The 25,625-nt window shown below is 38.8% G+C and overlaps 1 protein-coding gene across 3 annotated transcripts in view; it reads right to left on the bottom strand.

Annotated features, from left to right (window-relative positions):
* Window positions 1–22,009, bottom strand: part of FILIP1 (filamin A interacting protein 1) — a 113,771-nt gene extending 91,762 nt beyond the window's left edge. For all 3 annotated transcript variants that reach the window (XM_054062224.1, XM_009564759.2, XM_054062223.1), the window contains exon 1: window positions 21,535–22,009. The gene's annotated coding sequence lies outside the window, so the exon portion shown is untranslated. The remainder of the gene's footprint in view (window positions 1–21,534) is intronic.
* Between the last annotated feature and the right edge of the window lie 3,616 nt (window positions 22,010–25,625).

Consider the following 25,625-nt stretch of genomic DNA (forward strand, 5'->3'; position numbering starts at 1 on the left):
CTTGTCCAGTGGAAGTGGTCACTCCTCAGTGCATTGTTTTAGACAAGATAAATTAAGCACAGCTGTCATATTCAGCAAGAGCCTGATCAAAATGCAGCACTTAAACGTGATTGTGTGGTGGTAGGCGAAGCTAGTAGTTGGTAGTATAGGAGCTTGTATTTTCTCATGACTTCCCTGTTGTTTACATGGAATAAATTAGTAGTTTTGTTGGGATTCCTAACAGATGCTTACTAGTGTTACAAAAGAACCATCTTATCTTGCCTGTAGATCCTACACAGAGCTGCCACACACTGATAAGGCAAAGATCATGAACTTATTTCACAAGTGAGTCTGCAAAGATATGTAAGGGCCTTGAAAGGTGTCTGAAATAATCCTAATTATCCACATTATTTCATTTGGGGTTGTTTATCAGGTACAACAGAAGGATTCACATAGGAATCTACAGGCACTGTTGGAATTAAGTCTTCATTATGACTGGTATATATACAGTAGAGCCTCCCTAAGTAAGGACTGATGGTTTCTGTGCTTCTTGGAAACTGGAGGGGGAAACAGTCTAGGGGTGGTCTGAAAGTTTATGGTACTAATTTTAGATCTAGACCACTGGGCAAAAATTTCATGTGCATGTGTTTTATTCATCATCTGTGAAGGCAAACCTGTTCTCAAGAATCTCTCAGAATCATGAGTTCATTTCTGTGCATCGTGGCAGCCAGAGACCCATGTCTTGTCTTCACCATTCCTCACTCTTCTGAAGCTCAGGGAGCTGAGCTCCACAGGGCTTTGGAGTTGACTGCCTCTCATCCCAGCTGTGTCTATGAAGGAAGGTGGGTGACTTGGACATCTTTCAAACCCATACAATTCTAGTAGAAAACTGTCTATGCCCCTGTCATGTCCTGGCATCTGCTCTCTTTGGCTGGTTATTTTTGCTTTATGTGGGCTTTAAAGCAGTCTCCACTGACAAACAGAGCAGGGTGGCTCTACACACACCCAACAGAACTCTTGTCCATGGATGCAGAAGTTAACGCAGCTTGGACAGAGACAGTGGAAATACTTGGAAGAAATACTCCCTTATAGTTGCTAACCAGGCAAACCACATCATGTTCAGGCAATCTCTTAAACTGAAAATAGCTGGATGCTAGGAGAGTGCTCAGGGGAAGTTTCAAATCCTTGCCCTGCACTTGCTCTCCCTGGCGAGCTGCTTTTGGCTGCCGGTTTGAGTATTGGTTGGTTTGTTTGCTTGCCCAGAGCAGAGCAGAAATGTTGTCCCCAGCCACCACAAATTACACTGTGGAGTTCCCTGCAGCTGACTGAATTGCAGGAGTTGGCGTGGAGAGAGCACAAGGCATGAACCTGGCTTTGGAAAAGCTAGTTGGTGTATTACTATTAATTTGGTGAACTTCTCTCTTTTCATCTGATTGCTCATGACAGGACATGGAGCTAAAACTGAAGGACTTGATGCTCAGCTATTTTAAATTACTATGTCGTGGCTGGGTCCTTGAAAGCCGGCTTCTTTATTCCACTGTAGTTCTGACACGAGAAACGTATTGTTATCTCACTGAGGATGCTTTTATTGAATCAATTTAAATGTAAATGTTATGTTTCCTTTACTGCCTGAATGAAAAATACTTCTATTTTTAGAAGAAAAATTGTAATTCATACCCTGCAACAACAGAAGCGCACTGTATCCTCAGCTGAAGTACACAAAAATCATAATATTTCCCATCAGGTGCTCTGGAACTGCCTTGTTAGTCTTAAACCACAAAAATTTGTTGTCATTACTGAGCAGTTCAAATAAGAAAACTGTTCTTGCAAACCAGTATTTAACGGGTCTGCAAATAAGAACAGAGCAGCAGGGAACTCAAAAATGTTATCTCAAAAGCACTTGCCTCACCCTTAAATTAAATCCCAAATCAACTCTTCCCATGGACAGAAAGAAGGACAGAGCATGCTGTTTATCACTGCGCATGTGAATGAGTTGAATGCCATGGCTCACATGTCACAGCACACTTTTCAGCAATATTTTTAAGCTTTCAGTAATGCCTAAAGTACCTAAAATTAAAGGTGAATATCTTGAACAGAAAGGATCTTAATCTTAACATATATTTAAAGATTTATCTTAATTGATGTAGTAGTTTTTACTGAGAAACTTTTCAACTGAATTACTGAGGGAGTTGCAAGTTTTTAAACAATCTATGTACAAATTTTTGTTAAGCCAAAAAGACTATTTCAGGTAAAAGTACTGGAAACGTAAATTACATTTTCAGAGCTATAATTTAAAAATGTATTGTATTGTTTCTCAATTGCAGAATAGTCTGATATCTGAAAGCATTAGCAACGTTCCCGGTGCATGTCACAGCTAAAATTCCACATAAGCATATTTTAAAAATTATCTCTTCTTTCACTTGGCCATTTTGTTCAAGAATCCCTTTCTCACGGATGAGTTGGTAAAATACACATCACTCAAAGCTCTGTAAAGAATGCAGCCGCTGCTCTGCTTTATGTCAGATGATTTCATCAGCTCTTGGAAAAGGATTTGAACAGGGATGTTGGCAGATAAAAGTCTTTTTGCTCTGCTTTAAAATTGTGATATATTCGTTTCTAACTTTAACAAAGCATGCATTGTAAACACGACATTGAAAACTTATGCAAAACCAGATACGGTCTTTTTAACTTTATGGTATCACTCAGGACACAGTTGCCTCTGAGGTTCTGTTTCCCTAAAAGGGATACAACTCCTGGGGCTCTATGGTACCACCACTGTCCTTTCACAGGAGAGAAGGGACAAGGGATTCAGCTGGCATCAAATCCAAAGGAGTTGTTGCAGACCCCAGTGCTCTGCTTTGCATGGAACAGTGTAGAAAGCCCTGCATGACCTGATGTTCCCACTACATAAGAAGTCGTGTGCTCCATTCTGCTGAAGCCAAGTCTTCAAATGATTCTTTGAGTTTCTGGATGGTTTGTTGGCTGTTTACTGTTTAGCCATTGATGCATCAAGGAATGATTATTATTCTCTCCTCTGACACAGCTTAGAATTACCTGTATGAGTTTTTTATGTCACTTATTGAAATACTGTTCGATAAAAGACAGTCCTCTAAAACTACATATGGTTAAAATAAGCCTTTTTTCCCTGGCATTGTTTTTCTTGTTCACATGCTTCATTTTTAATGAGATAGTCCTGTGAAATCCAACAATTGTGCCTGTAGCTCTAAGCACTATGTGTCCATGAAGCACTAAAGCCCAACGAAGCATTATTAGTTTTGACTTATCTGACCGAAGTATCATCTACTATGCTCATTAATTACAAGAGTTCAGGTGGCAAGATGGGTCCCTGAGCTTCATTAAAATTATCAGCATTTGTTTGCTTGCTTTTTTTTTTACTAATTTGGTGAAGAGAGAACAAGAAAGTAGACATTTGAAGCAGAACAGTAGAAAGTAAAAAAGGGGGATGGAGAGGAGATACTAAAATAATGCCTAAGGAGCTAACTCAGAAAAATCAGCATTGGAAGTTCAAAATATTCTTGGAAAGCAGTCACTCGATCTATAATCTTAGAGGAATCTGATTCAATAATTGTAAAATATATCTTTGTAACGCAGAAAGGTTTTTATATGATTGTTCAGATGATCCCAGGCACTTAATGTGGTCAAACAAGTATGGCATGAGGATTACATCTAAACTTGTCGATTAAACAGTGCCAGGGCTTGGTCAAAATTTTGGCATGGACTAACCAGTGGTCTTCCTGGAATGGTTCAGGAATTAGCACTGGCTGGGGACTAGCCTTGCTAGGGATTGGCAGGCTGGACATAGCCAACCTGTTTTGAAGGCTATGGAAGTTCAATAATGGAAGTGTGACCACCCGGTGACAACTGGACTGAGGGTCAGAGAACCAGCACTGGCATTGTCTAGATTCCTGAAAAACACATGTAGCCAAAGTGCCAAAGTGTTAAATTCTTAACAGTTTCTGTGTGGTCGTTACCATTTTGCTTTCAAACAAGGATAAAACGGTGAGAAGTGAAAATGCCTGTCGTTGCTCTACAAAACTGCAGCAGAACTGCAAAGCCTTGATTTTTGAGAGGAGGGCAAGCGAATGAGAAGCATTCCAACAAATGGCACAGTCAGATGGAATGAATTCCTGAGGAGGTATGGAGCAGAGAGAAGAAGATTGAGCATAGTAAAAACGTGGGAACAGAGGCTGCCATACCTGTTTCTACAGAAGTAATGTGGGTTGAGCAAATTGACTCAGGAGCCTGCCCTGTGCCCAAATCCAAAGGGAAGAACTAAGAAGCTTTGCAGGGAAGCATAGTGCTATGCAGATGGGATGTCAGACTCTGCACTGTTGCAGCTGTTGAAGATGGACTGGAAATGATCATTTCCAAATTCACAGCTGGAAGGTCAGCTGAGGTGGACACTGGGACCCAGAAAGAAGTCCATGTCGCCTGTCAGGCAACGGTGAATGCTGAACAGAGCAAGGACACAAATCTCAGGCCACAGAGAGACATGAACTGAGATAATTCTGATTCCAAATGAGTCAACTGAAGATCCAGATAAATTCCTAATGAAAGCATATTTACACTGGCAAAATGTCAGTGTGATGGTTGATTATCCTCTGCCTTCCCAAAGACAGTTTCCATTCCACAGCAAAGGTGGTGGGCAATATCTATCACTGGCAAAGAGATCCTGACTGACAGGTACAAAGGTTTCATACAAGGGTTTGACACAGTGCTATTCCTTCCCTGTGGTACTCCCTAGCAGCAAGGGTAATCGTGCTATCTGCATTTTTTTTCCCACCATGGCACAGGCTCTGCTGAAGAAGTGTTGTTGAAACAGAGAAAACCAAGAACCTTCACCTTGTTTTTGTGCTGTAGTGCTGTAGCATCGGATGAAGATGTGGGAAGAGCATTGCTTAACCCTGTAATCCTGAGGTGGAGGTACTCTCTGGAATTGGTATGTGCAAAAGACAACAGCAACAGGTTGGATGTGAGGAACTGAAACAGTATCAGCATATGTGGGCTTTCATAAGACGTTAGCTACAAATCTCTACCCTGTATTTTCAGTGAAATACTTTTTTTCAGAGGCTCTTAGACTGGCATAATTTTCACAGGGATGGCCAAAGTCAGACTGCTGCCACAGAGCAGTGCCCTGGCTGAATTTCAGTAGATCACTCTGGAACATGGAGACATTAAAGCTCTTCAGCAAAATGATTATGGGATTGTTTTCACATGGGCAAACAACAATTTCCTCTCGTCTCATTCCTGGAAATGCTCAAAGCATTCTATTTGAAACTTCCAAAGCCAATTCAGATTCAGCCAGACATCTAGCCTGAACAACTTGAAGTCTGGCAAAGCTGTAAACAACTGGGCTTCATATGAGACGGGATTTTTTGTTAATGAAAAATGTCAGGCAGACTTAGATAGGGGTCTCGTTACCAGCTTGCTTTGCAGTATGTCTTCTCTTCTAGGTCCCAGCTTAACATCGCATTAAGTCAGCTGGCATACCTTTTAATTTAGCATTTAACATCTGCTCACATTTATACTTGCTGTTTTAATCTACTGCTAATTCTCAGTTATAAACTTGCTAACACAATGACAAAACATGAGACCAACAGAAATCCTTCAAACGCCTCTCTTAACGGAGTTTCAGATTATTTTCTAGATCAGAGAAATATGTCAGTCTCACAAAAGCACTTGAATGGAACATCTTGATTTTTACTAGTTTTCTCATGATTTTAAGGGAGGACTGAAAAGGAAATTTAAGAGAAACTTGCTGAAGCAGTTAACTAAGATGAACTAGTTCAAGAATCAGTCCGTTCAGTCTCAGAATGTACCTATGCTGATAAGACTGCTTATCAACAAACACATTCTCTCCCTTCTGTGTTCAAAATTAAAGATACTAAAAATAAAAACAGAAGCTTTATTAAATAAATTTGCATTTTCCATATATTTTTGTTCATAATTGAAATATCAGAAGTAGCGTCTGTTCTGATTTTCATTATCTTATTCTCAGTGGATTTCATAGTTTCTTAACAGTATATGAAGAAAGGAGATGTTCATAGTTGGTGAGCTGACATACACAGAACATTCTCAAAGGCGGCCTAAGAAATTGCTAAATATTCCTTATAATAGTTTCAGCCAAACTTCCTAAGATTTTTCCTTTATTTGATCTGCAAATCTCCTGTTTTGGCAGCACTCTGAAAAAATATAAAAATAACATAACGTCTGCAATTTATGTTTTCCTGCCTGCAATGCTCTACGACAGCATTTTTAAGATGAACCTGACACTCTGCCAAACTTTTCTACGATGTCCTTGGGAATTTTGACCTATTTACTACAATAGAGTTTTAATGTTTGCTGGTTAAGGCAAAGCCTTAGGGCTTGTTTCCATAAAGAAACTGTTTTGATATTAGGGATTACTCAGATGAATCACTACTCCTCAGAATTAGAATTCCAATGACTCCACTGAAATGCATGACAGAATTGCAAAGATGTCACCATCCTTGAGAAGTGTGCGGAAGGAGAATTGTTCCAAAGAAGACAAAATAAAATTAAATTAAAACACAACTGTACCCACACTAGGTGTTTCTTAAATTGTCAAAGACTACGTAATGAAGTATCATAACCGGACTCACAAAAAACTTCGGTTCCTTTCCTTCTTCACAGTATAGTGTCAACATATTATTTATTTGTACTGGTAGATGTTTTTTTTCAGTGATGGATTTGTGCTTGCTTAGGTTCAGTCAAAGGAGAGAAATAGGAACATGAGGTTAATACCAAAATTCTCCAGCATTAAATCAGTTCCCTTTGCCTAGAGCAGGGCTGGGGCACCCGCATATTATCTCTAAAGGCTCAAGGACTGCATTTCTTACTTAGCCCCTGGTGTTACAGTCAGGCATCCATCCTGCTACCTCCCCCTTGGGGGTTCCCAGCACATGGCAGGGCAATAAAGCCTGCAGCTGAAATTCTGCCAGGCAATTTCTTCTCATAAACCATTCATCCCAACTAAAGCACGGGTTTGAGACTCTGCAAGAGATTTGGGTCAAATTCAGTACAAAGTTTCAGAGAAACAAAAAATGAAAATGGAATGTGCGAACGGCAGAAACAGTTCTTTTTGTTATTTCCATCTCTTTTTCCCCCACACTAACATCACAAGAAGTCAGAGGTACTATCAGAGTGAAGCAGGAAAATGACAAGAAAGTGGTTTCTCTGCTCTCTTTTCCCACATGTCCCAATTCCCTATCAAGGCCCAGTAGAGTTTTAACTTCTTTCTATACTGAAAGAAACTGTTGTTCAAATTGTCTGCATGATTCAAAATGGCTATTTGAATACAAATGATTGAGTGCCGGTCACAGGGTGTAACAACAACTCTGTGACTTTGCATGTATTTCATACAACATAGATTTTTTTTCTGCAGAGAGGGAAGCAGTCATATCAGAATACCTTGCATTTAAAGTATTTCCGTGGGAGGTGGAAGACTGTGTTTAATCCCTCTATTGTATCAATGAAATATTCTAACATTTTCCTTTGTGGGTTGTTTCAGTTCTTTTCACGGTTCCAAAGTCTCACTTGGCTTCCTGATCTTTAAATTTTGCTAGAAGAGCCCCATAATAAAGTATCTTTGCAGTCTGATAAAATATTTAACTCAAACAAAAAATAATGTCTCACTGCACATCCTAAAAAAAACAGAGCAAAGCATTTATTTTTTTTTATTTTTTAGACTCAACCATCAATAAAAAAAGTAGAGATATATGCACAGTCTTAATAATAATTAATTTTCCTGGGAATTCCTTTGAATGACTATCTGAGCGATGCCTCCTTCCCGCTTTTCTCTTTGGGTCTCTCTTACACGCCGGCTTCTGCAAACTATCCTCCACTTTCTTCTTCGCCCCTCTTACAGCCTCAATAGGTTTGGGGCAGAACTGTAAAGACTGTAAAGGTTCTTGTTTTCTGTCTGGGAGAAAAACAGTGCTACACTTGTGAAAAATTTTGGATGAATTGCCACGATGTTACTGATGGATTAGTACATAACTTCTATGAACCAAGAAATCAAAGCCTGTATGCCAAAGGATTATACATTAAGATGGATAAAATATTTTTTTATATTGACTATGATAACAAATATATCTACAACGGTAATTAAAAAGGTGACAAATAATGCATCGTTAATAAATATCAATGGATATGTTGCATAGCTATATATGCAATATTATTTTTATTCCAGATTCAGGTGCCTATTTTCTTAGAGTGTGGGACAGGAGATGAAGTAAGGGAAAGAAGAGGAGCTGTTGCTATGCCATTAGCAACTGTGGGATGGCTGATGTCCTTCCCCAGAACACGTACTGACCGCAGCTCTATTTCTGCTGCTCTGTTGCAAGGGTCCAGTACGAATAATATCATAGTTACGGAGTTGCACTGTGATGCAGGTAAAGCCACAAGGAAGGCAGACTTCTCAGTCTAAGTAAGGGAGCCTTGAGACAGGGTTGATGCTGGGGTGAACTGAAATGTTATCTGTCAGCTGTAGCTGTCAGCAGAAATATTGAAGAAAGAGCAGCTGCACCGTGCCACGAGAAGGAGAATGGAGCAATCGTAGCTCCGAAATAGATATGAGTGTCAGACAGGGTTTTCTTTTAAGGGACCACATTAATAGTCAAGGACTGTTTATTTTCAAACCTGCTTTGAGACAGTTGATAATGCTACTGCTTTGAAAATGTTTTAAACAAATGCTTGAGATGCAAGTATAGAAGAGCTACATAGAGTAGGATTTACTGAACAATATGTTACTGCTCCTATGAAATGTATTTTTTCCTATTAATTATTCTCATTGTCTGTAGCCCTAAACTTACCCCTACTATTTTAGTATGTAAGTGCTGATATAACAACAAAATTGATAAGACAATAAAAAGTCATAACAATCTTTCTCAGCTAGAAGAAAAAATACTGACTTGTAGCTTCTGTAACATTTTTTCATCCTTTTCAGAACATTTAATTAATAAGACAGTAAGCTATCCTGAAAATATTTATTAAAGAATAACAACTTGCAGTCTTTTGGGGTTACTATTAAAGAAAATAACAAGAGTCAGTCTCTTGTGGATCTTGAATTCCAAGATAAATGTAATAAAGCTTACCGCAGGGTGTTATTGTTTACCGCTTGGAAAAACTTATGCAACAGCAGAATACTGTTCTGATTTTTGTAGTTGCCGCTAATGAAGTACAACCAGACAGGGTACATTGCCATGAGTCAGGAAATCTGGATGTTCCTGGACAGAGGCCAAGGAAGCTTAGACCCATCAGAGATGTGATGTATATGTATCCTCTGGGGGAGATACACTGAGTTGTTTTCAAGCATCTCAAGCTGCCTGATTCAAGAAGCAACCAAATGACCACCCTGAAATGAAGTTACTAGCTGTCTGTTTCTTGGAGTCCCTTGTTTGTACACCAGGAAAAGAAGAATGAAGTAGGCTGTCCAGGGCAGCTTAGTGATTAGATATTAGGCTCAGCATTGAGACAGTAGGCCCAAGACCCCAAGGGTATATCTTTGTCCTTTCACTACAAAAAAGAAAACAAGAAAAGAAAAAAACAAAAACAAAAACAAAATAAACCCCCTAGATTATAAAAAAATTACCAAACCCTATGTTACAATTTTCTGTGAGACTTTGAACAAACCTTTTGAACTCATGGTCTGTGAAAGAACGGTACGACGTTTTTGGAAGAGCATGGGTGTTACCATTGTACACATGGGGAGAAGCTCTCCTCTCCACAATGCTAAATTGTTTGCTGAAATGCTGCTACATTTCGGTGCAGCACTATAGTACACTTGCAACTCCCTAGCATTTTTAGAGCCTTTAAAATGTTGTTACCATGGGACCCTATTTTTTGATGGAAATTAACAAGTTTCCTAAAGCTAGTTGGGATTACGTAAAAGAGTGCCACTGGTTTCGTATCCTTTCCGTTCCCCTTTATTGTAGCTTAGTATAACCACCCCAGGAGACTTTAATTTTTCACTCTTGCCCTACCCTTTTCTGGTAGGTGCATTTTTCTTATCTTCCCACAACCTTTCCCCACATTGTGCCCCAAGGGAGGCCTATGGCTTTCACTGCCTCTTGCAGCAGAGCAAATCATGCAGAGCAGATTTCTCCCTATGCAGCCTATGCTGACACCCCCCACCTACATGAGTGGCTGCTTGGACTTCCACACTTCCCGTCTTCTATCAGGGGCATGGTCTCACTACAAAAACCTGACCTTCCTTTCATGAAATCCGAGGAAAGGTAACTTAGTTCCCCTCTCTTCCCTTCCCTTCCCCAGGGAAGATCCTCAAGTACACTAAGAAATCATTTCCAGACCTCCTGCTTTCATCTAGACAAGCTTCAGTCCTATCTTCGCAGTTGCCACTGCTGTTACACCATGGCAGGGTGTGGTAGACTTGAGATGCCTTCAGTGCTGTTTCAGCAGCTGCAAACCTTGTCCTGCCTCTTCCGTGCCATGGCACCTACATGAGTATGAGCCACTGCCCTGCTCTCGGACTCACTGTCCTATCTCTCTGCTGCTATTGCAACCATACACTTTCAAAATCTTGACATAATCTTCAAAGGCTGTGTTTCAGGAGATTTTTAGCTATACCTTGTGGCCCCAGTTCATCTAGTGCTCATAGACTTCAATGCTCTTGAAACCTTTTTAAAGCCACCAGGACTGGTTTTTTCCCCTGATTTCCTCTGGTTTTATTTAAAGCTGAGAGTCGTGTGATGGCAACCTAATCCCTAGCATAAGTCCTTGTCAAAAATCTCAGTTGCCAAGAGAGACAACTGAGCTGCTGCCATTGCTTTAACAAAGCAGGCAGGACTTGAAACCCTGGCTATCTGCTGAGCCTGCAGGACACAGGCAGCACTGCGGGGACATTTATGTTTTCCAAGGACTGTCTTTTTCCCCAGCCAGTATGAGGGCTTTATGTGGCCTTCCCCCAAACCCACAGTGGCTCTGGGACCACCCCACCACTACCAGCTAATTTGGGCAGCCACTACCTGCCCACCCCTTCCATCAAAGGCCCTTTTCCCTCCAAGCTGTTCTTTTTTTTTCCCCATATTAGGCAACTCCTAACTGAGCACTTCCAAAATAACACGCAGCCCACGAGCTGACAGCACCATCTTCGCCCTAAAAATTACTTCTGGTACAACTGAACCTAAGGGAATGCTTTTGTTTTTCCTTAAATGTCTTAGTATTGACACTAGTTAGGTTCCTGTTTTGGTATGGATTTGTTTTTATAGCTTCCTGGTCACATCCCCTATCCTCCTCTTTCCTTTCGCTGCTGTGCTTTGCCATTATAGTTGATTTCTTGCTACCCACAGGCCAGGGCACAGCTATCTTCCCTCTGGGGAACTCCTCTAATAATACTTATTCTTGTCATTTAGACTAATTTAACTTCTATTCCTACTTCTCCCAGCAGAATCTGGTTTCCAAGGAGGGCTATTTAAGTCTCCTTATTCAAAGCTGTTGACATGATGTTCAATACTGAAACATGTCAGGGTGTCATAGTCACTACTATATTTATTCTTGTAACATCCCAGGTATTATTAAAAGTGTAGAAGTAAATAACTTGCTGAGAGTCAAAGAAGGGGTCAGTGATGTAGAAGTGAACCATTTAACCAGCCTTCCTCCACCCAAGCACCTTGCATTTTAAGGTAACATTATTTGAAAAGGGTAAACAACAAAATTCAAACATGGCACAGATATTTTGGAAAAAGAAGCAAAGATTTTCTGATTAATAAGCAATCTATCACATGTCCCGTCACTCTCACAGCTTATTTCTAGCAGTGTGATTTAGTCTTTGTTTATACAACTAATGCTGGAGGTATCTCAATTAACTCTCTTTGTGTGCAGTTATTCTTGCCTCAATTTAGATACTCATTGCTGTCTTGGAGGGATTTTTTTTGAGTTGATAGCAGTTGCCTGAAGAATTGTTCCTGCTCTTCTTATTCATTAAATTTCAAACTGTTGTGTTATGTCCAGCATATCAACTGAAAATTATATAGATTATTCAGTTTATTTCTGATATATTCCTGTAGTTCCTTTGTACTCTATGGGCTAAGGAGAAACTCATTACAATGTTTATAGCCAACATCACATTTTTTTCTAGGACTTCATTAGTTCTAAGAGACCTGTGGTAATATATGAGGTCCGACACACAAAAAACCAAGACTAACCCTATGGCTTGGGAACGAAGAGCGGGAGGGGAGAGACAAAGAGATGGTTATAGAACATGTTCTAACCTGTCACAGTGAGATGAGGGTCCACTCGATCGCTTCACTCAGCATGAGTGGACATGTATTCAAATATAGATGTTTTCTTACCCCTGATCAGAAAATGTCAGTGTGCGGCAGCCCACAATGCTTTGTCTGTGAAGCAGTTTTTAGAATAACATCACTGTGCTTAAGCACCCACCCTGTTGGGCAGGCCTGGCTCCCTTTTCCCAAAGATCAGGTTGTTGCTCAAAGAAACTAATTTTTTTTTGGATCTGAAGGAGATCATCAACAGCCTTTCAGAAAATGATGTGTGGAATTGCTTTGAACGTTGGCAGCATTGTATGCAGCTGGGTGTCAACTCAGAAGGGAACCGTTCTGAGGGTGATCATGGTTGATTTTCTTAATTTGTTAAATAAAATGAATCATAGGCACAGTTCACAGTTTCATTTTCTTTCATGTTGAACTTCATATGTTGTGCGGCTGGTAGTGATATTGAGCAAGGACTAGAAACTAGTATCATCAGACAGAATTTGTTTTCTCAGAGCCAGGCAGCTGTGTCACTGTCACAGAAAGGGCTCTGAATGGCCCTGAAACACCACAGCAATCCTGTTCTGTATTTCCATTTACAAATAGAGCAAATTTTATATCAATGCTACTAACATTTTATCCCATCTTTCCACTAAAAAAACTTCCAAATAATTTTGGGGTTAAGAATGTGTTCTCTGAAAATGGGAAAATCAGTTTAGTTATCTTTTTTTCCAACCCATAAGCTATGTTTAAAGCCATTGCTCGGATGGATTCAAGGTAGTTAAAGATGCTGTTATGTGGTTAACCCATGGTTTAGAGGCCCCTATCTTTAAATCACTGAGCTTCCTGGCCTCATACTGAAGCACTTTGTGTCTATCCTAGCCCATTCTAGCGTCTTTCAAAGCATGATCCCTTCTTCCTAAATCTCACTAACTTAACCCCTGTTGGAGCATATGACAGCTTTTTATCTTACAGAAGCTGCAAAGGTAATTTGTATTACATCGGAGTGTGTGCAAGTCACATTAACTCCTCACGTTTCTCTCTGCAGCAAGTGCTGAGTTTGCTCTAGATAAGTGCAATGGGATCTGAGACCTCTGTATTCCACCACCTGTGAGAATTCCTAGCCTTTTCCCACGCATCTATACTGATAATGGCACAATTTTAATTGCAGTAGGATACAATTGGAAAGAGTTTTTCAGTAAGAAAAGTGAGCTCAGCAGTCGAGACAGTCTCTACACTTTCCTTCCTCAAAAGCACCATCTTTGTTTTCCTTTCTTATTTGCTTTTTTTTGGCAATCTCAATGCTAACCTTTCCACTTATTGGACTACCTTGAAAAATAAAGATGGAGTATAGTTAACATTTTTTCAGCATTCTTTTGCCAAGATATTGCATCTTAATGGCATCCTAATTCTAAACGTTTGGCTTTCAAACTGGATGTGGCAGGGAGGAGAAGGAGGAGGTTGTATGTACTAAAACCTGGAGCAAACTAGGATAGAAAGTTACATACAATATTTATCATTCTTATTATGCTTATTTTAGCATATAACACAACAAACATGACACAATCAAACAAAAACCCTCTACGCATATTGCTTCTTTTGCAATTTTGAAAGTGCCAAAAGCCTGTGATTTATGTTACTATTAATCATCTCTCCAGTCATTCTTTATTCAGCTTATTGATTTTGATACATTGATTATCATTACTGGCAAAATACTTCTCAATCAGCCATGTTCAAAACTTTGTGATCCAAATAAGATGTGAGACCTTATAATAATTACCAATTAAAAATACTTAATATAACTGCAAATAACCAAAGACCCAAGAAACCTGATCAAACTCTGGAGTTACTCCCTTTGAGTGAGACTGGACAACCTTTGTCAGTTCCTTCCACCTAAATTCTGGTTCTGTAGCTCCATAAGTGGTGCATCTCATTGAAAGGACAGCCTACTCTGACCCTGCCTTTTACTATTTGCAGTGTGATACCTTTTGTGACTCGGATTCCAGCCTCTGGCTCCTGTCACTCAAAGTAGCAGTGGTTCCCACAGCCAAACTGCCACATAACATGCGGTCCCTTTGGCACTCAGGAACTCTATTGCCATCTGTGTCATTCCATGCAAAAGTGACATCTTGTTCTGCACTGTTTGACATGCCCAAGGACATCATTCCATTCCTTCTATGTCTTGCCCACAGTAAGAAATCAGGATGTTACTTTTTCTCTAAAGAATTTTATCATATTGAGGAACTGAAATCCTTATCTACTGGAATATAATTTGTGTTGTTATTTATTACAGAAGTCCTTGTAGAAGAACACAAGGAGGAGAAATAACACACTATGGAAGAACTACTGTAACCTTTACTTTAAAAGTGAGATCCAAGAGGTTTTGTGATTACAGGTGGGGGGATAAGTGAGATTTTTGGGGATATGTAAAAATGACACACACAGGAATTTATTATGTCTAATTTTTTAAAAACTCAGTCATGGGTAACCACACATGCTTTGCTACCCATCTTATGGCTTTTAAAGGGATATTTTTTCAACCATCTGAGTTATATACATTAAAAGTAAACATGTCCTTTAAGCCACATAACTAGACAATGTGAGGTTTTATGAACATCCTGTCTACTGAGTTCACAAGACTGGACTTGAGGATAATTTGTATATGTTTTCCTTTAGTGTATATTTGTTGTCACAGTAACTGCAGTTTTCCCAATAAATGGAAATTCCATCGTTTCCTTAACATTCAGGTTATTGCACTGAAATAGCACCATGAACTCACCACCACTTCTCCCTTCCTGTTGTCAAGCTAGATCTCATTTAGTTACAGGAACAGCCATTAAACCAGGTTAGTTTAGATATGTGCACATTAGAAAGCTGAAGCGAGTCTGCTTAGCCCCATTACATCCTATGACTCATGCATGTGTGGGAAAGACCTTATTTTCACAGAGATCTCTTAGATAAACAAGGCAAGTTGGCAGCTATTCGATTACACTGATGTTAGCAGTCTTTTGCTTTCTGTTGCGTTCATTTCCTTTATATTTTCGGAAAAATGCAAGCAGTCCGATACACTCTGATGAAATTTCTTGTACCAGAAACACATGAGCTTTTATTTTCAATTACTTTGTTTTACCAGGAGCAGCCTTAAATCCAGTCTCTAATGAAATCCTTTTCTGTTATTACAATATAATCCACTTTTTCCTCATTTTTTTACAAGTTTGTTAGTGAAGCTGTAGCTTGTGCTATCCACACATTATTTACTTAGATACCTACCCCTCAAACCTACAAGCCTCTAATACTATAGACTTCATAGAGAAAGCAGATATATCTTCCAAAATATTACTTTTACATATGCACTGGAATAAGCTTTTGAACATCATTAATCACAAAATGTTATACGCTTTGACACCACTTCCCCAAAAAGGAAAAGCAAAGAAAGCAACCCTTGCTCTATTTAAGAGCTTTTAAAGTGTATGAACCAAACTGAAAAGGTTTATTGGAAATTTATCAAGATTTTTGCTCTTGTTCTGAAACCCCACTGGTTTACATCTGAATGAGCCTGCCCACGCATCACAGAAATTAAGTTTTTAATTGCTATTTTATCAGCTTTGAAATGAAACTCATTTGGACATTGTACAGCAATCTTTTAGATTCACACACCCCTTTGCTTGTGTCAGCGAACAGCAAGTAACGGGTTGCCCATTTAAGGGAAAAAGTACAAGCTCCAGCCTATTTCCCTGTACTTCGGATGTGTTTGTCCCACTCCCTAAGAAATGCATTCTGTAATGCCAAAAAGCATTTCTTTTCTTGCAAAAGGCACACAGGCACACATGCACTTATGCATTTCTGATTAAGTTTCGGCTCTCACAGAGCTGTAAAATTAAGGAAGTGGATGTTGGAATTCTTCATTTTCTTTTCAGTGCTATAATGTCATACATAACAATTTTCTATTTACGGCGGGGGGGGGAACTAAGGAATGCCATTTCATTGCCTCACAACACTACCATCTAAAGAGCTCAGGATAAATCACATACTTAACAGCTGGGTATCTATAGGAGAATGATTTCAAAATAAAATGCAATTGCTCTTTTGGGATTTATGCTTTAATGGTAGGAATTGTCTCTTTCTCTATGTTTGCAACTTGTGTAAATTATTTTGGAGGCTACTACAGTCTATGTAATCCTACATAACATCTTTAGAGCTAGAATTTGCATACTTTACTTGTGGAAAAGATTTAGAGATATAGTCCAGCCAAAGCAGAATGATAATGATAGAGAAAAACGATCTTGAATTTAAAACAAACCAAAAAAAAAGCTGTCCCAGTTTAGGAAGACTTTGTGTTTACATTGGTATCAGTACTTATTTTGCCATGGTAGTAAGAATAAAAAGTTATACAGAAAGGGCAGATTATCTGCAGAAGCTGGAGGAGTAGGTGAAAAGATCCAAAATAAAAAGAAAAATCTAATCAAGTATCCAGAGAGGCACAATTTTCACAAATACATCAGGTGTCACAGAATTTTCAACATGATGGGACACTCACACCGTCTCTCCTGAAGAGGAAACATGTACAGTTGTTCCTGTCCTTTGGACACTCAAAGCACCTCAAAGAATAACTACAGGACTGAGTCATATATGCTTTATTTTTCTAGTATCGCTAACTTGGTAGAAATACTAGCTACTAAATAAGAAAAAGAGAGTTTAATAAATCTTAATTATTTAATAATAAATATTTCCTCAGTTGCCCAATATCCTCAATACCAGGGAAAGCCTGTGTTTCCCAAATAATTCACGGTATTCTGTATAAAATTAGGAAGCACCTTTCAGTAGAAAACACTGAGAGAAATTAAAAGAGAAAAGGCTAAATGTGAAAAGCACCAGAATAAGAGGATGAGGGTGAAAAGTATAGGTGTTTGTGCTTCTTCTAAAGATATATTTACAAGATTGTATAGAACAGATTATCATTATTTGATCACATACACTTTTCTAGCTTTCATTTTTTATATCAGGTTTTATATACAAAATATTTTTGTCAAAATAGGAATAGATGGAGTGGAGTCCCTTCTCCTTTGAGTTGTTGTTTCATATGGCTTCTTCACAAATATTATAACTATATTTCTCCAAATGGTCCTTTAGACACGTAGAAGGACAAAATCTCTGCCTCCAGATTCAGTTCATATCTTAAAATATTATGACAAACTGCAACAACAGACCTTGAGAAAGGGAGGAAAGAAACAGGAAATAAGAGAAAAAGTAAAATGTCTCCTAGGAAAAAAATTATTTGGACAGGAATATAGACAATCCTTTTCGTTAAATGCTCTCGAGGGTACTGGAAATTTACCTGCTAATCATTGAACACTGAGACCTGACTCTCAATTCAGTGGCATAAACCTGGCTCTGACTCAGCACAGCTCTGAGGCATTTTCTTAATTTATGACTGGGGGAATATCAACCAAATTAGAAGAGGTTACAAAAGCCTTAAATTAAGCATGTGTGGAATCCGTGCCAACAGAAAGATCCTGTATCAGGAGGAGTTTTACATATACACCTGTATCATAGAAGCATAGAATCATAGAACAGTTTGGGTTAGAAGGGATCTTAAAGATCATCCAGTTCCAACCCCCCTGCCATGGGCAGGGACATCCCACCAGCCCAGGCTGCCCAAGGCCCCATCCAACCTGGCCTTGAACACCTCCAGGGATGGGGCAGCCACAACTTCCCTGGGCAACCTGTGCCAGTGCCTCACCACCCTCAGCATGAAGAAATTCTTCCTAATGTCCAGTCTAAAACTGCCTCTCTCCAGTTTATACCCATCCCCCCTCGTCCTATCCCCACAAGCCTTTATGAACAGCCCCTCTCCAGCTTTCCTGTAGCCCCTTCAGGCACTGGAAGGTCGCTATAAGATCTCCTTAGAGCCTTCTCTTCTCCAGGCTGAACAACCCCAACTCTCTCAGCCTGTCCTCGTAGGGAAGGTGCTCCAGCCCTCTGATCATCTTTGTAGCCTCCTCTGGACCCGTTCCAACAGCTCCATATCCTTCTTAAGTTGAGGATTCCAGAACTGGACACAGTGCTCCAGATGAGGTATCACAGGAAAGGAACAGAGGGGCAGAATCACTTCCCTCGCCCTGTTGACCACACTTCTTTTGATGCAGCACAGGACACGGTTGGCCTCTGGGCTGTGAGCACACATTGCCGGCTCATGTCAAGCTTCTCATCCACCAGCACCCCCAAGCCCTTCTCTGCAGGGCTGCTCTCAATCACATCATCCCCCATCATGTACTGAAAACCCAGTGCAATGACCCAGGTGTAGGACACTGCACTTGGCTTTGTTGAACCTCATAAGGTTCTCACAGGCCCACTTCTCAATAAAAGGCTTTTAATAAGTGTATGGCTACACTGGCAAAATCGTGACCCAGAGGAACAAAACAGGGCATACTAACAAAAGTAGAGATTTCCCAATATTTTTTGTGCTTACTCCACAAGCTGCTTCCAGGAAGCACAACTATACCTTCAGGAGTCCTACCTTCATTGAAATAGCTTTGTTAATAGAGAAGTATAGTCTTTCCATTACATCACTGTCAGGTGCTACAGTGAGAGGCACGGCAAAAATCTCATATGTCATTAGGTCAATTTCTAGCTTACTAAAGCCATTGGCTTAGAGGACAGACCAGTTAACACCAAGACCAAAGGTTAATAGTCTACCAGATATGAGCAGGAGGAGTATAGGAAAATCAGAGCAGGTGTAGGCAAGGACAGAACAGTGCTGAGCTTTGAAAATGAATTTTGAGCCTTTGAATTAGATGTTAAAAAGAACCAGACATTCTATAAAGAGATTGAAACACTGAGGTGATGACAGTTCAGATGACAACTTTAGCTGTTGCTGGATTGGCTAAAAGAGGCCATAAATTATAATACTGCTGTAATGAAGGTGAAAGAATGAGCCACAGGCAGAGTCTGGAAGCGTATTCCAATTGAGAGGGAAACAGTCTTTAGCACCATGAAAGGCACCATTCATTCCACAATTATGGGAACATAAACAAAACCAAAACATATAATGAGGAAAATAAATGGCTGTGCTACGTCTGCTTGTCTTCCAGGAAAATCTCTACAATGGAATATATCACCAAAACCTAAATTACTTTTCGATTTGATATAAAATTGAGTTTGGTTTCACTGCAGTCATTAGTAGATTTGGCTCTTCTTCAAATATGAAGCCATCTGTTGAATAGCCACATTACATATTCCACTGATTTGATTGGAAAATCCCAGAGCCTCTTTGTGGACACCTGTTGAGAAGAGTAATTTTAGCTTCTTCCTCCATTTTGAAATAGAAAGGAAGACAGATGTATGTAAAACGACAACTCCTTCCATGTGTTAGAGTTGGAAGTTGCTATCAGACCGTTCAAAAGTAATTTAATTTGATAGTTATCAGGCTAGTAAATTTGCCTTTGGCTTTTGAAAACTTTGCTAAATATAAATTGTGCAAGAAAAACAAACCTGTAAACCCATACATTATGTGGTGCAACAACTAAAACCAAAAAGCAGTCAATAATTAGGATAGCATTTTCCCAAACGTTGTCATCCCTATATATTCAGAAAGTCAAGTTTGCCACTTCTCCACCTTATTTGCCGATTAACTTAGTCAAAATAAGAAACAGTGATTTTTATTCTAATGTCAAGATTAAAAAAACTGTACAAATCAATTTGTGTCAGATTTAGTTCTCACTGTACTTATTTCTTACAAAAAAATAACTTTCTCGGGATATGTCTATATTAAAAAGTAATACCAAAGTTCCCTTTCAAGCTTTACGTTTGGGATACCATAGTGCTGTAGTAATTCCACAGTAACAATTATCACATTAAATCATGGTCACCAAAAAGTACTCCTATTTAGTGCTTAAGTAGTGTGCCCTTTACTATGAAACAAAATGTAAACGATATCATTTTTGCTTTAAAGAATTTTCCTCCATCCTAATATTTATCTTGGTGTTTCACAGGCAGTTACATTCTCAGCCACCAAGTCAAAGTTGTTTCAGAGTATTTTAATTTCATCCAGCCTGCAAGCGTGTCACTGTTAAGATGTGGTGTTGATGTCATTTATATAGTATGCAGGGATGAAACTAGAATTATTTAGCTAAAGCAAGAGCTTCTCATCTTCCTGAAGCAGCCCCAGAGTCCACAGACTATGTCAAACACACAGTCAGCACAGATTCAGTCCATTCTTTCTTTAGGACAAATATCTTTTATCTGAAACAATTCTATACAAATTTGTGATCGGGGTTTTTGCATGGATTAAGTGCATTATTTAAATCTTCCCTTCATAAGTGAATTCATATTGCCAATGAGTTTGGAATCACTGTGTCTTTTAAAAATCTATGCATAATAGATTTCCTTTGTTTGGAGAAAATGGCTTTAAAAGACAGAGTGGGGGGATTCATTCGTCAAAGTGCTTTTATCAGTATAGACAAAGCAAATCATACTAAGCAGTGCCTCCCTCATACTACATTACCCTCATGGGACCATCCGATAGGTATTTCCAATAGACAAACAGGCTTCCATTCTGCTGTCAGGGTAAAACATCTGAGAACTGGTTTCTCATTTGTTTTGCTAAAAGAAACAAACACTTTAACAACAACAAGGCAGCTCAAGCACTCTTGCATACAATAAACATAAGGTCAGTCTTTAGGACAGTTGCATTATGCAGGTTATCAATTGAGCAGAAACTAATATTCATTCTATGCATATAAGTGCAAGGGGGAAAACCAAGAGCTGTTGTCACAAGGACAGCACAACAGGCACCAGGTGTGTCTGTACGCTAAAAGTTAGTAAGGAAACAAAAAGTCCAAATGCGCTGGGTCACAAAGTATTCAGTTAATTTACTTACTGAATGGCTATTTCTTCTTGCTTATCACACAGGCAGTCACTGTTTTTAATAGCTGCTAGACTATCACTAGTAAGGGGTGATATGTATTCTATTCTTAAATGTTGGTTTGTCTTCTGTCAGCATGTACGCAGATTGAGCAAGATACATATAAAAATCTATACAAAATTTTTGTATTACTACTTTCTACTTTATTATGCTTGTTCTAAGAAGAGCAAAAGTTATTTGAGCAATCTTTTTCTGAGATGAAAGCATAAAAATAAAAATCTGAAACTTTTATCCCAGTTTTCATCTATTGGCATTTCCAAATCATGCAGACAATTGCTCATAGAAGGAAAGATACAAGAGTCACTAGAAAATAAAATAACTTCTTGTAAAAAGAATGCATTGGAGTCGTTAGCTCAGTCTTACCTGTCCACAGCACAAACTCCGGAATATATCCTTTACACCGCAAGATCGCAGTAGCTTGTCCCACAGTATTACCACAGTAGTAGCCTGATCCAGCCCAGGAGAACACAGAGAGAGAAACTTCTCCCACTTTTCTAGGTCTACCAGCAGCTGAAGTAATGAAAGAAACACAGTAAAGAACAGAAGACCGGAGCTGCTTCTTGCAGAAATCCCAGGCAGGAGAAGTAGGAGGTATACTCTGTCTGTGTCTCACTCAGACTTTTGTTTAGAAGTTTTTTCTACTGTTGCTAGGTGGTGTTAGGCTTTGGCAGTTTAGTTCTCAGATTGTATTTCCCCTCTTCTGCTCTCTTCACACAGTGTTACAGCAATGACTTTGTTGAGCTCAGCTCGCTTGTTCTATATTTAACCAGTGTTCTCAGCAAGTCAAGCCTGTCAACAGCTGAGAAGTTTGGAGCAGGCTCCACTGAGTTCCTCAGCTGCTGAATTATCAGTGGATGTAGCACTGCTCAGCCCAGCTACTACATTCACTGAAAGATTGTGGGGAAACTGTCAAATCCTTTTAAGGGCTTCCAGTAACTTCACGGGAGCAATTACTATTTAAAGTACTAAGTACAAGATGTGTACTTAGGCATATATTTTAGACTGCTAGAGAAGGAATACTTGTGTTCACAGCAGATGACTTCAATTATTTATACAGTGAGGATTTTCCTAGGACAAGTAAGAAGTTTATAATTTGAAAGGTATGCACTTCACTTGAGGAAAAATTACACGTGGGGAGATTTTTTTTCAGTATAACTTTTTTTCAGATTTAAAAAATATTAAGATGACATGGAGAAATTAATGAAAGGTTTAGGCTGGAAAGTTTCTGTGTGATATTTATTCCAAAGAAATAAACCCCTTTTTTCCCAGATCAAGAGCTCTTTACAGTAATTCCTACTCTATCTCTAACTCTCACCAAAGAAGAAAAGGAAAGCCACGCAACCCCCGATTTGTTCGCTACATGTTTTACAACCATATCACCCCAGGGCTGTATACATTTTGGTGTATCCACAGTTGCTTCTGGATCTAATTACTCTTTCTAGTTCTAAGCTGTAAGTCTCTTAATCAACAGACCAGCAGTAACATTGGGCATCTTGTCAGCTCACAAATCACCATCATATCAAGACTCTCCAAAGATGTTGCAGGTATCAGACTCCAAAGCAAAGTTCTACAGCCTTATAGCAGAACTGCCTAGGTGAATGTGTCTGGCAAGGAAAATTCCCCACTCCAACAACTCTGTTCTCTTTTGACCTGTGCTTCAGAGTGAAATGTAGAATAAGTGTTCTTTGGAAACCTTTTCCCTAGTGACAATTCACTATATTGATCTAGGGTTAAATGAAGAGGAAAGAAAGAAAGAAAGAAAGAAAGAAAGAAAGAAAGAAAGAAAGAAAGAAAGAAAGAAAGAAAGAAAGAAAGGCAAGAAAAAAAGTAGGAAGATGTCAAAAAAAAAGCCTGTCAGTATATATGTATATACATATATATACATATTATGTGTGTGTATATATACACACACAGAGACACCCCAAACTTTCAAAGCAAAAGAAGAAGATTCAAGCAAATCATAACGACAACACTGAGTCACTGTGCAAACAGTAAGATGAGTAGTGAAAAGGTATGATCTTCTTCATGACAATTTCAACATGAACAAACCTGTTCAGCCACAACTATATGAGATGCCAGGGCATGAGTACAAGCCCTTACGAGAAACAGCTATAGGATCAGCTGTAGCCTGGTGCTCTAACCCTGACTCTGAAATGGCTTCTGCTTGGTTTGTGTTGTTTTCTTAGTAAGGAACAATGAAAAAATACTTTCATTCCCAAGGAGCTTTTATGGAGGAAAACTAAGTAAATATTAGGCATTACGTCAAGTAATTGACATTTAAATATTGGTGATATAAACGTCTCAAATGCTTCCATCATGTCAAATGTATTTTATTTTGTAGCCCAAATAATAATCACTAATTTCATGTCGTCCATTTCAATATTTGAGTTGGACTGAACAGCAAGGACGTATAAAACCAGAAACACTTCTATTTTATAGGAACCGCTATTTGGAAGATTATTGTAGGAACAGATAATACATTGGCACAAAGTTTGGTGTTACATACTTACACTTTGAATTGAAGTGAGTTACATATAATGACATTCTAAAAAGAACATCTAATTTTGTTGCCTCATAAAATTGAGGTACTCCAATGAGATGAGTAATGTTTTGACTGCTCTGGCCTTAACTTCTTGCCCAAATTGCAATATTAAAAGTACTTTATCCAGTCAATTGCCATAAATGAGGCAAACAAAACAATTAACTTGGATCATAAATCTCAGAGAAACCAAATGATTTTCAATACTTCTCTCCCATTAGTTAGTGGCACATTCACTGAGGGGAAAACAATACAACCTCTTAGGAGGCAATCTCTGCTGCCAGCCCTTTGCGGGTGGGTTTCAATAGCAACCTGCTGATGCAAACCTACTTATTCCCGTGTACATGCAAACATACTCCCCAATTGCGTACCATAGATATTAATGCTGTAGTACAGTGGGAATTTCAGCAAAAATTTAGGAAAAATAGTGAATTACAAGTGAATCAAAGAAAGGATTTCTATCATAGGGAAGAGTGTAGTTAATCTGCATTACTAGAATTGCAATACTTTTAACTTTGTACAGCATGAAAATGGTCCACATCTAAGTATTTGCCCTACTAAATGACAGAAAACATAATTTAAATAGGTTGTGGAGAATAATAAAAGAAAAAACAGAACAACAGAAAAGACTTCATAGTTTTGCATCCTACATTAGGTCCCAGTGTCAATACACAGCATGATCCTCAGTGGCATCCTACAATTAAGTCTAAAAAGTGACTTTCTTACAATTTCTGATAATTATGATAACTCCTAATTAAGTTAGCAGGGTTAGCAGGGTTAGCATGGTGAATATTTCTAAGAAATCTTTAATGGAAACCAAAGCTCTCAACATTATTTCAATCAAAACACCAAAGAACAGAGCCCCTGCAAAAAAAAAGGAACAGAATATGGCTCTAGAAACTGACCAAGAGCAGCAGCAGGACCAGCTGTGCATTTTGGAGATGTTAGTCACAAATACAGAATAGGCATTGTCATCGTACATGTTATCATTTTCTCTGTACTTACCTTACTAGAAAATGGAAGAAAATCTTTTATGACCTGAGCTGCTCTAGAGAAATTCCAGGCTTGAGACAGAAATCACTGGCAGAAACCCATGTTTTTTTATAGAGAAGATCAAAACAGATGTCTTCTTCTGACCTCACTGGTCCCTCTTGACTTTAAAATGTGTGCCTGTAAATAAGCTTTTTCTGGAACACATACAATAGTATCACGATGTCATTTTTATCTCAACTATCCATCACTGTAGTGTATGAGCATGCCTAATTCTCTTAAGTCACAGTGGCATCCAGAGATACAGCCTTCTACCTTTGTCCTTTTCAAATATTTTATGTCATAACTAACTGGAACAAAGCATTAGAAACAGATCTATCTAAATGGGCTTAATTACTCTTAAATGAGTTCTTGAGGAACTCTGCTATGTGTGTAATTCTGTGTGAGCAACCACTGTCAGTTCTTAATTAAGTTGATCCTTAAAATGCATTGAAATAAAAGTCATCAATATTTTAGTTTCTAAAAAATTAGTTTTTCATTGACTTGAGAGGTAGTGCACCATAATCTTCTGACATTTTGCTTTCATAAGACTTACTTCCATAAAAGCTATATTATTTTAGATTGCGCTACTACTTTTTCTTTATTTTGGCTTTTCAGTTCTACTTGTGCTGCCTTACAGTATGTTGGAAGGGAGGGTGTTTGATCGTGTTTTGATTTATCTGATTGTGGCTGCACTCCCTCAAATCTATATTTTGAGAGGGTTAGGCTTTTTTTTTTTTTTTTTTTCATTTTCCAGATACTATTGCCACCTCATAAAAGCTGATATTGCTTTTTAGATATTAGGTCTGCTATATCTTCAGTTAAAGCAGCCGCTTTTATAGAAACAAAGAAAAAACCCACATTTCTGCCATTTAGCTCATAGGTA

This window comes from Cuculus canorus, chromosome 3, assembly GCF_017976375.1.
Source record: "Cuculus canorus isolate bCucCan1 chromosome 3, bCucCan1.pri, whole genome shotgun sequence".
Lineage (NCBI taxonomy): Eukaryota > Metazoa > Chordata > Aves > Cuculiformes > Cuculidae > Cuculus > Cuculus canorus.